This window comes from Dendrobates tinctorius, unplaced genomic scaffold (assembly GCF_039654945.1).
Source record: "Dendrobates tinctorius isolate UK_male_01 unplaced genomic scaffold, ASM3965494v1 ptg000038l, whole genome shotgun sequence".
In the NCBI taxonomy this organism is placed as follows: Eukaryota; Metazoa; Chordata; class Amphibia; order Anura; family Dendrobatidae; genus Dendrobates; species Dendrobates tinctorius.
This window is the reverse complement of record NW_027361706.1, coordinates 32,647,039-32,655,654: the sequence shown is the minus strand read 5'-3', so window position 1 is coordinate 32,655,654 and position 8,616 is coordinate 32,647,039.

The window sequence follows — 8,616 nt, the reverse complement described above, 5'->3', positions numbered from 1 at the left end:
AAATTCAATATCTGCCCAGCTAGCCTGATTGAGAGCTCCTCAGTGTCCCTCTTCCCTGCTGAGATCTCACACCGCTCAGTACAATCTGTGGCCAATCACTTGTTAAGCAGAATGGGCCGGGACTAAATTCACCTGGAGTCATGAGGTCTCTCAGTCTATAGCTTAGACTTAAGCCCCCGTTACACACTGCGATATCGCTAGCAATATCGCTGTAAAGTCACCGATTTTGTGACGTAGCAGCGATATTGCGATATCGCTACATGTGATAATTACCTCCGACCGGCTCCCCCGCTGGTTATCGCTGATCGCGTGAGAAGCTCCTGGACCATTCCTCGTCGGTCACTTCCTGCGGCGCTTCCTGTGGTGACGACGAGCGACGCGTGGAGCCGGGCGGGAGGGCGCAGGATCGCCTCGTCTGACAGGTAAGTAGCGATCCCCGTCCCCAGCGAAGTCGCTGGTGAGATCTGCCTGTGTGGCAGCTCACTAGCGACCACCTAGCGATGCACCAGCGATCCTGACCGCGTCATATCGCTGGTCGGGATTGCTGGTGCATCGCTAGGTGTAACGGTACCCTTAGAATGCTCATTTTAATATCAGAATTATATATTTTGCAAAATAATCACACCAGTATTATCAGGTCTATACAGTTTATAGCATGAAATCTGGTGATAATCCTTCTTTAAGGTTTTGTCTGTGATGGAAAAATTCTCTTGAACAGTGGAACAGTTTCAGCAAGCGTTCTAGTTCTTGGATTTGGAAGCTCCGAAATATGTCTGCCGCCCAAACATACTTGCTGCTATGTCTCTAAAAGAGTCCACAGCATATCCTTGCCTAGGAGTTGAGTTGTGGGGCTGCACCAGCTACTTGTATAGGATACCATAGTGATGTATGCAGCTGATAAGCCCATTTCTAGAATACACTTCCATTGCCATGCAAGCTTTGTAGTTTGCACAGAGAGCATAGAGTGGTCCCTTGGTGACGTAGTTCATGTCCACAGTCAGGCCTCTATATGGGACACTGTCTTTTTTAGAGAACAATTTAGATCCCAGCTCACAGTGTAGCTTGTTGATTTGGTATTTATAGGAGCGGACACAGACAGAAGAAGGCCACTGTGCAAGATACATCAGACACAGAGGTAGAATGATGAAGGAGCGGAAAGTCCCCTCTTCCATCATTGCTTTCAACCCTATCGCGATCCAGGATGTCGATACAGTTGAAAGTGGTGTTCCAACATCACGGGCCAAATATAATCACCATGTGGGCCAGAGTTTGACATGTATGTCCTAGACCAATGTTTGTTAACTCCTGTCCTCAAGGGCCACCAACAGGTCATATTTTTATGATTTCCTCAGTATTGACCAGGTGGTAATTCCACCACGTGAGCAATGTGAATGGAAATCCTAAAAACATGACCTGTTGGTGGGCCTTGAGGACAGGTGTTGAGAAACACTGTCCCAGACAGACATGGCTCAATAAAATGGATTCTAGTGACCTCTTCTTGCTGAAGTATGGTACACAGGAAGGTTGTTCCTGCTGTCATTAACTAACTCAGGACTCCTTCAACACATTGGTTGACCAACTTCTAATATTTGGGACGTTATTAAGAATGATCGAAAAGGTTTTTGGGCTGCCACTTTGGTAATCCATGGCCACCAACCAGAGCCCCGCAAACTGCCTCCTACTTGTTGGAATGACCAGCTCCTCTTCTGATTAGTTTGATGTGTCAGATATGGGGTTATATGTATCAGAGGATACACAGTAAAGGGATCACCATCAATCAAGAGGAAAAGTCCCATAACTCCTTGTAGTTCTGAAGAATCATTAATAGTGCATTATAGAGAATCAACGTTTCGGTCCACATTAGACCTTCATCAGAAAGATTGCCATAGTAATTGTTTAGAGGAATCCAGTCTAGCACTGTATGGGAAAAGAAGTTCTAGGTCTCTGGAGAGGAAAGTGCTCCATAGGGGTATATTATCTGCATAGTTAGGACCTATAGTCAGGACTCCTTATGGACAGTATGCTCAAGTGTGAATGTGTCCTGGGGCAAAGCCAGTTATTTGGGGTCAACCGGATTGGATCATCTTGAAAAGAGAATTTCTTTTGGGAAACTTTTTCCTGGTTCTGCAGGATGGATCCCATCCAAGTAATGGTACTAACTATATGGCACAATCCTGGCACAACCTTATTGCCTTCTTAACAGAGTCATATCACTGTACTAAAGAGTCTGTATTAGGGTCAGTCACAACCATATTTTCGGTTTTCAAAGAAAAAAATTGGACTCCCATGGGCAGCATTCAGACCAACGTTATTCACATGACCATTTTGTTTTACAAGGATCGAAAGACCATATTGAAAAAAATCACAGCATGCACAAGTTTCTTCTGTATTTTGGATGAAATTAACCCATTCAAGTCTATGGGTGTATGAAAAAAAATTGGATCCCATACATATCAACAATATCACATCCACATTTTATGGATACATTGCAATCTTTATCATAGGAAACTTTTTAATATTTTAAATTTTATCCAATGCTGATGTGGATAAAAGGGTTCAACACGGATGACAATACTGGTGAAAAATCATCTGTTTTTTTTTTCATGAAAATTGGAAAAAAATGTTATATGCTATTGGGAGCTTAGATTTATGGTAATGAAATAGAGAAGGGAATATCTTGATTGCTATTTTTCACTGGGAGACGGGGTGTGGATTGGATGAGGCCCTGTGCAATGTGTGATCTGAAGGTAGCACGATGAATGAGCCCATTCCTGATGCAGCTCTTCATCCTGAAGAGTAAATCGGTTAATAGACGAGCTCCTGCTGGACTGACACATACCATGAAAGTGCACACACTGCTACATCTTGACTTCAATCTGTCATCAGCAGACATGTTTGCTGTTAGTCATTAATCTAACATTTGGTTGTTTTGCCATCAATTTTCCAGAGCTGTCTTATTTAAAGTGAAGATCAGCTGTTCTCTCTGCAGCCCACCACCCCGCCATCCTGTCTTATTCCACCTCTGTGAAATATGTCTTTCTGGAGAAATGACTTTCCAGGGCTTTTTAACTTTCGATACATTCATCACTGTTGTGCAGCTACAAAGTCACATTATTTCTTGTTGGAACTGTCAGCATTTCTTCCACAAATTACATTTCCAGAAACTTCATGGGTTAATAGAATTGACTTTGGTTGCACAACTGAAGTCAGACATGATTCATTTCATACAACCTATAGACTTCTTTGTTATTAAGACCATTCCTATAGATGCCTTAGAGCAGGGTTCCCCAACTCCAGTCCTCAAGGCCCACCAGCAGGTCAGGTTTTCAGGATTTCCTTTGTATTGTACAGATGAAACAATTATCACCTGAGCAATACAAAGGAAATTCTGAAAGCATGATCTGTTGGTGGGCCTTGAGGACTGGAGTTTGGGCACCCTGCCTTGGAGGAGAGCATTAAATGCTGGACATTCTGATGACCCACAAACAATGTGTACAGGAGAAAAAAAATAGTGAATCTGTCTGAAATGTAGAAAAAAATCTGCTTCCTGAAGGCCAAAGAATGCTGAATCCTTCAGGACTTAACCTAATATCACACATGTGTTAAACCCTAAAATGGTTACGGGCATATAAAAATGACCTCATGGCTGCCATCAGGGCATTACTGCCCTTACTGTTGTATGGGGGTCCAGAGGGGGGGTCCAGACCCAGACTGGATTTTGGGCCCCCCCTTGTGCTTCCGCTCATCAGGCCCCAGGGTATAATAAAATAGTGTGCACCAACACACCGCCGTCGGCGGCACACATCTTGGTGCAGGGAGCCTTCCTTGGAGCTCCACAGGACAGCCGTGCAGCTCCAAGGGTCTCCCTCCTACTCTTCTGTGACGCTCTGGTTCTAATTAATTTATATATATACTAGCTGAAGAGCCCGGCGCTGCCCGGGCATAGTAACTAACTGTGGTTAGTTATAACAAATTATAATTATCCTCCATCCCATAGTCCCGTGCCCATATACCCATCACACATCCTTCATCCCATAGGCCCGTGCCCATATACCCATCATACATATCCTCCATCCCATAGTCGAGTGCCCATATACCCATCACACATCCTCCATCCCATAGTCCCATGCCCATTTACCCTTCACTAGAGTTGAGCGACTTTTGGTTTTTTAGGGTCGCGTTTCGTTTCGTGAAACCCGACTTTTCCAGAAGTCGGGTCGAGCAAGATCGTCCGATTATAGGGAAAAGTCGGGGTCGTCCCGAAACACGAACCCCAATGTAAGTCAATGGGGAATAAAAGTCGGCAGTGAGAGGAGGACAGGAAACACACCAACAGTGCCCATTTGAATGCCAAAAGCATAAATTCTTCTTACTTAAGTTTGTCATCCTTAATTAACTTCATAATACAAGTTACGCACTGAAAAATGGGGGTTATTTGGCTAAAGTTGTGGGGGGGAGGGCTGGCTGCAGGTTTTCATGTGCCCTGGGCGAAAGAGCGCCCCTTTAACACATACCACAACTCATCATGCTCCGATACGGCAGAGAAATAGCGGTGTAGTACAATGAAAAATACCTCACTTTTTACATCTCATGACGAGGCCCATCTATTTCTCCATACAGAATCATTGGTCCCATATAATGTTTGAAACAGTATATGATGAGCTCTACATAATGCTACAGTATATGTTGGTCCCCATGGATGAAGCTCCACTGTCTTATGGGCCCAAATAATGCTCCAAACATAATGGGCCCCATTTCTAATGCTCTAGTGTATAATGGGCCCTGTAAATGCTGCTCCAGTGTCTGATGTCCACCTTTGGAATGTTCCAGTGTATGGTGGGCCCCATCTATCATTCTCCAGAGTATAGTGCTCCCCAAAAATTGCTGTCCCAACATTGAAAACAATCAAATAAGTCTCCTCGCTAGGGAATCCCTGTACTTGTCTGGATTCCTCGTCGTCCCCATCTTCCATCTCACTGCACAGTATTTCAACTTTGCAAGTGCTGTGATCCTGGGCAAGCAGGGGGGGCCCACTCGTTGGCGACGGCACTGGCACAGGGCCCCTGATAGTACGGTGGTGTGTCTGATGGCGGGTGGGCCGAACCTGCACTTTCATCTGCAGCTTCCTCTTTGTCACCGTGTAAGATGGAACTGTATATGGGAAGGGTAACCTGAGTTTCATCAGGGTCAGATTCAGGTCGTGTAGCGTGCGAGGGGAATGTAGTGGTCTGGGTCAATGTACCAGCAGATTCATCGAGCAGTGGCTGGGCATCAGTGCACTTGTGTCGCCCCCAGGAGTACGGTCGCCACAGTGGCATTACCTTCTTCCTAGGGAGTGTGATGTCATGCTTGGGAGCAACGAAGGATCTCTCTAGCAGGTTAACTGATTGGGCGGCGTTATTCCCACGAGTCATGACCCTCCAAACAGCGTTCATGAAGGCAAAGTGTTTGTTTTATGTGGGCAGTATGGTTGCAAAGCTGAACCTTAAAGGAATGTCCAGAAGGGCACCACCAGGAGTGGAGCCTACGGTTAAATTTGACTCCACCTGGGAAACCTCAACCATGCCAGCTACAGAACAGATGCACACATTGCAAGCTTAATTCCGTTAACGAACGAGACTCCGTCATGCCCCGCGGTCCGAGTCCGGCTTACTAGAGGGACACGTGAGGCTCTGGCACATGAGATTGGCCAATAACTGGTGTGTCATGCCCTTACATGTCCGTGGCTGCATGTGCGCTACACTGAAAAGGCCAGCGTTTGTCGCTTACAGGTGCAGATAACCCGCTGAACAACGTTAGTGATGGGGATCACTGATTACAATTATTACCTCCAGAAGACTGGAGAAGAGCAAATGTTGTTCCTATCTTCAAAAAGGGGAAGAAGGTGGACCCAGGCAACTATAGGCCGGTGAGTCTGACTTCTATACCAGGAAAGATCTTTGAACAAATTATTAAACAACATGTATGTCAATACCTGGATAAGAATGAAGTGATTAAACAGAGTCAGCATGGGTTTCTAACTAATAAGTCATGTCAGACTAACTTAATTTCCTTCTATGACGGTATCACTGATTGGGTGGATCAAGGAAATGCTGTAGATATAGTATATCTTGACTTCAGCAAAGCATTTGACAAAGTCTCTCATACAATCCTTATTGAAAAAATGACTAAGTATGGAATGGACAAGGCAACTGTTAGGTGGATTCATAACTGGCTTAGTGATCGGACCCAAAGAGTGGTCGTAAATGGCTGCACATCCAGTTGGAAGAATGTCTCAAGTGGGGTACCACAGGGCTCTGTCCTGGGCCCTGTATTGTTCAACATCTTTATCAACGATTTAGATGAAGGAATTGAGGGTAAACTGATTAAATTTGCTGATGACACAAAGCTAGGAGGGATAGCTAATACTAGAGAAGAGAGAGAGGATTCAAAAAGATTTAAATAAACTGGAGAAGTGGGCAGCAACTAACAGAATGGTTTTTAACAGGGAGAAATGCAAAGTACTACATCTGGGCAATAAAAATGAAAAAAGCATATATAGAATGGGAGGAATAGGGCTAAGTGACAGCACATGTGAAAAAGACTTGGGTATACTAATAGATCACAGACTGAATATGAGTCAACAGTGTGATGCAGCAGCAAAAAAGGCAAATGCAATTCTAGGATGTATTAACAGAAGCATACAGTCTAGATCACGTGAAGTCATTATTTCCCTCTACTCCTCTTTGGTCAGACCTCATCTGGAATATTGTGTCCAGTTTTGGGCACCACATTTTAAAAAAGACATCAACAAACTGGAGCAAGTTCAGAAAAGAGCGACCAGAATGGTGACCGGTCTGCAAACCCTGTCTTATGAGGAAAGGTTGCAGGATTTGGGAATGTTTAGTTTGCAAAAGAGAAGACTGAGAGGAGACTTAATAGCTGTCTACAAATATCTAAAGGGCTGTCACATTGTAGAAGGATCAACTTTATTCTCATTTGCACAAGGAAAGACTAGAAGCAATGGGATGAAACTGAATGGGAAGAGACACAGATTAGATATTAGAAAAAACTTTTTGACAGTTAGAGTGATCAATGAGTGGAACAGGCTGCCACGAGAAGTGGTGAGTTCTCCTTCAATGGAAGTCTTCAAACAGAGGCTGGACAGACATCTGACTGGGATGATTTAGCGAATCCTGCTTTGAGCAGGGGGTTGGACCAGATGGCCCAGGAGGTCCCTTCCAACTCTACGATTCTATGATTCTATGATTCTATACCCGCGAACAATGATTTCCCAGTAAGTGCAGGTCAACCGCAGTTCCGGAATTAGGCCTAACCGTCATTCCTGAAAAAATGAAAAACTTACGTGTGCAAACCACAGGTGCTGTAGCTTGCTTAACAGCTCGCCAGCCGTTCTCACGCCCAGTATGGATTACACGTGATTGCACAAAGGTGAGAAAGGGTACCGTATCCCCAGATAACATGTATGGATAGCGTACACATTCAAAATATATGTCTCAGGAGGCAGGCTCAGATGGTGTTAGGCCCAGTATGGATTGCACGTGATTGCACAAAGGTTAGAAAGGGTACCGTTTCCCCGGATAACATGTATGGATAGCGTACACATTCAAAATATATGTCTCAGGAGGCAGGCTCAGACGGTGTTAGGCCCAGTATGGATTGCACGTGATTGCACAAAGGTTAGAAAGGGTACCGTATCCCCGGATAACATGTATGGATAGCGTACACATTCAAAATATATGTCTCAGGAGGCAGGCTCAGACGGTGTTAGGCCCAGTATGGATTGCACGTGATTGCACAAAGGTTAGAAAGGGTACCGTTTCCCCGGATAACATGTATGGATAGCGTACACATTCAAAATATATGTCTATACATCAGGAGGCAGGCTCAGACGGTGTCAGGCACAGTATGGATTTGACGGCCCAGACTACACAGCGGAGGAGCAGGGAGAGGTAAAGATTGCAAATGCTGGGGCCCTGCCCAAGCAAGGGGGCCCACTCGTGGGCGTCGGTACTGGCACTGGGCCCCTCGTAGTACGGCGGTGTGTCTGACGGCGGGTGTGCACCACCACCGTCAGAGACACTTGATTGCACTATGAAGGACCCTGTACCAGTGCCCGCGCCCAAGAGTCGGCCTACCCACCTGTCCAGGGCAACGGCACTCGCACGGTGTCGTGCGCTAGGTGGTGACCCCGGCCATGGGGGGGGGAGGCAGCACAGTTAGGGAGTTTTAGAAAGTGGCATATGTTGATGTTGGACATTCAGCTGATGCAAAAGGTGAAATAGGTCAAGTCCCAGGAAGAGGTGGACCAAAGCAAGCCATTTTTCTGTCACCCTATGTGTCATCAGAGGAAGGTGGGACAAAATCCTTGGAAACCCATGCGTGGTTCATTTTAATGAAGGTTAGATCATCCACATTTTGGGTTGACAGACGGGTCCTTTTTTCTGTCAGGATTGATCCAGCTGCACTGAAGACTCTTTCCGATAGCACACTTGCAGCTGGGCAAGCGAGCTCCTGTAAGGCATATTGTGCCAATTCAGGCCAGGTGTCCAGTTTAGCGGCCCAATAGTCAAAGGGGAATGACCTGTGTGGGAGAACATCGATATGGGAGGAAAA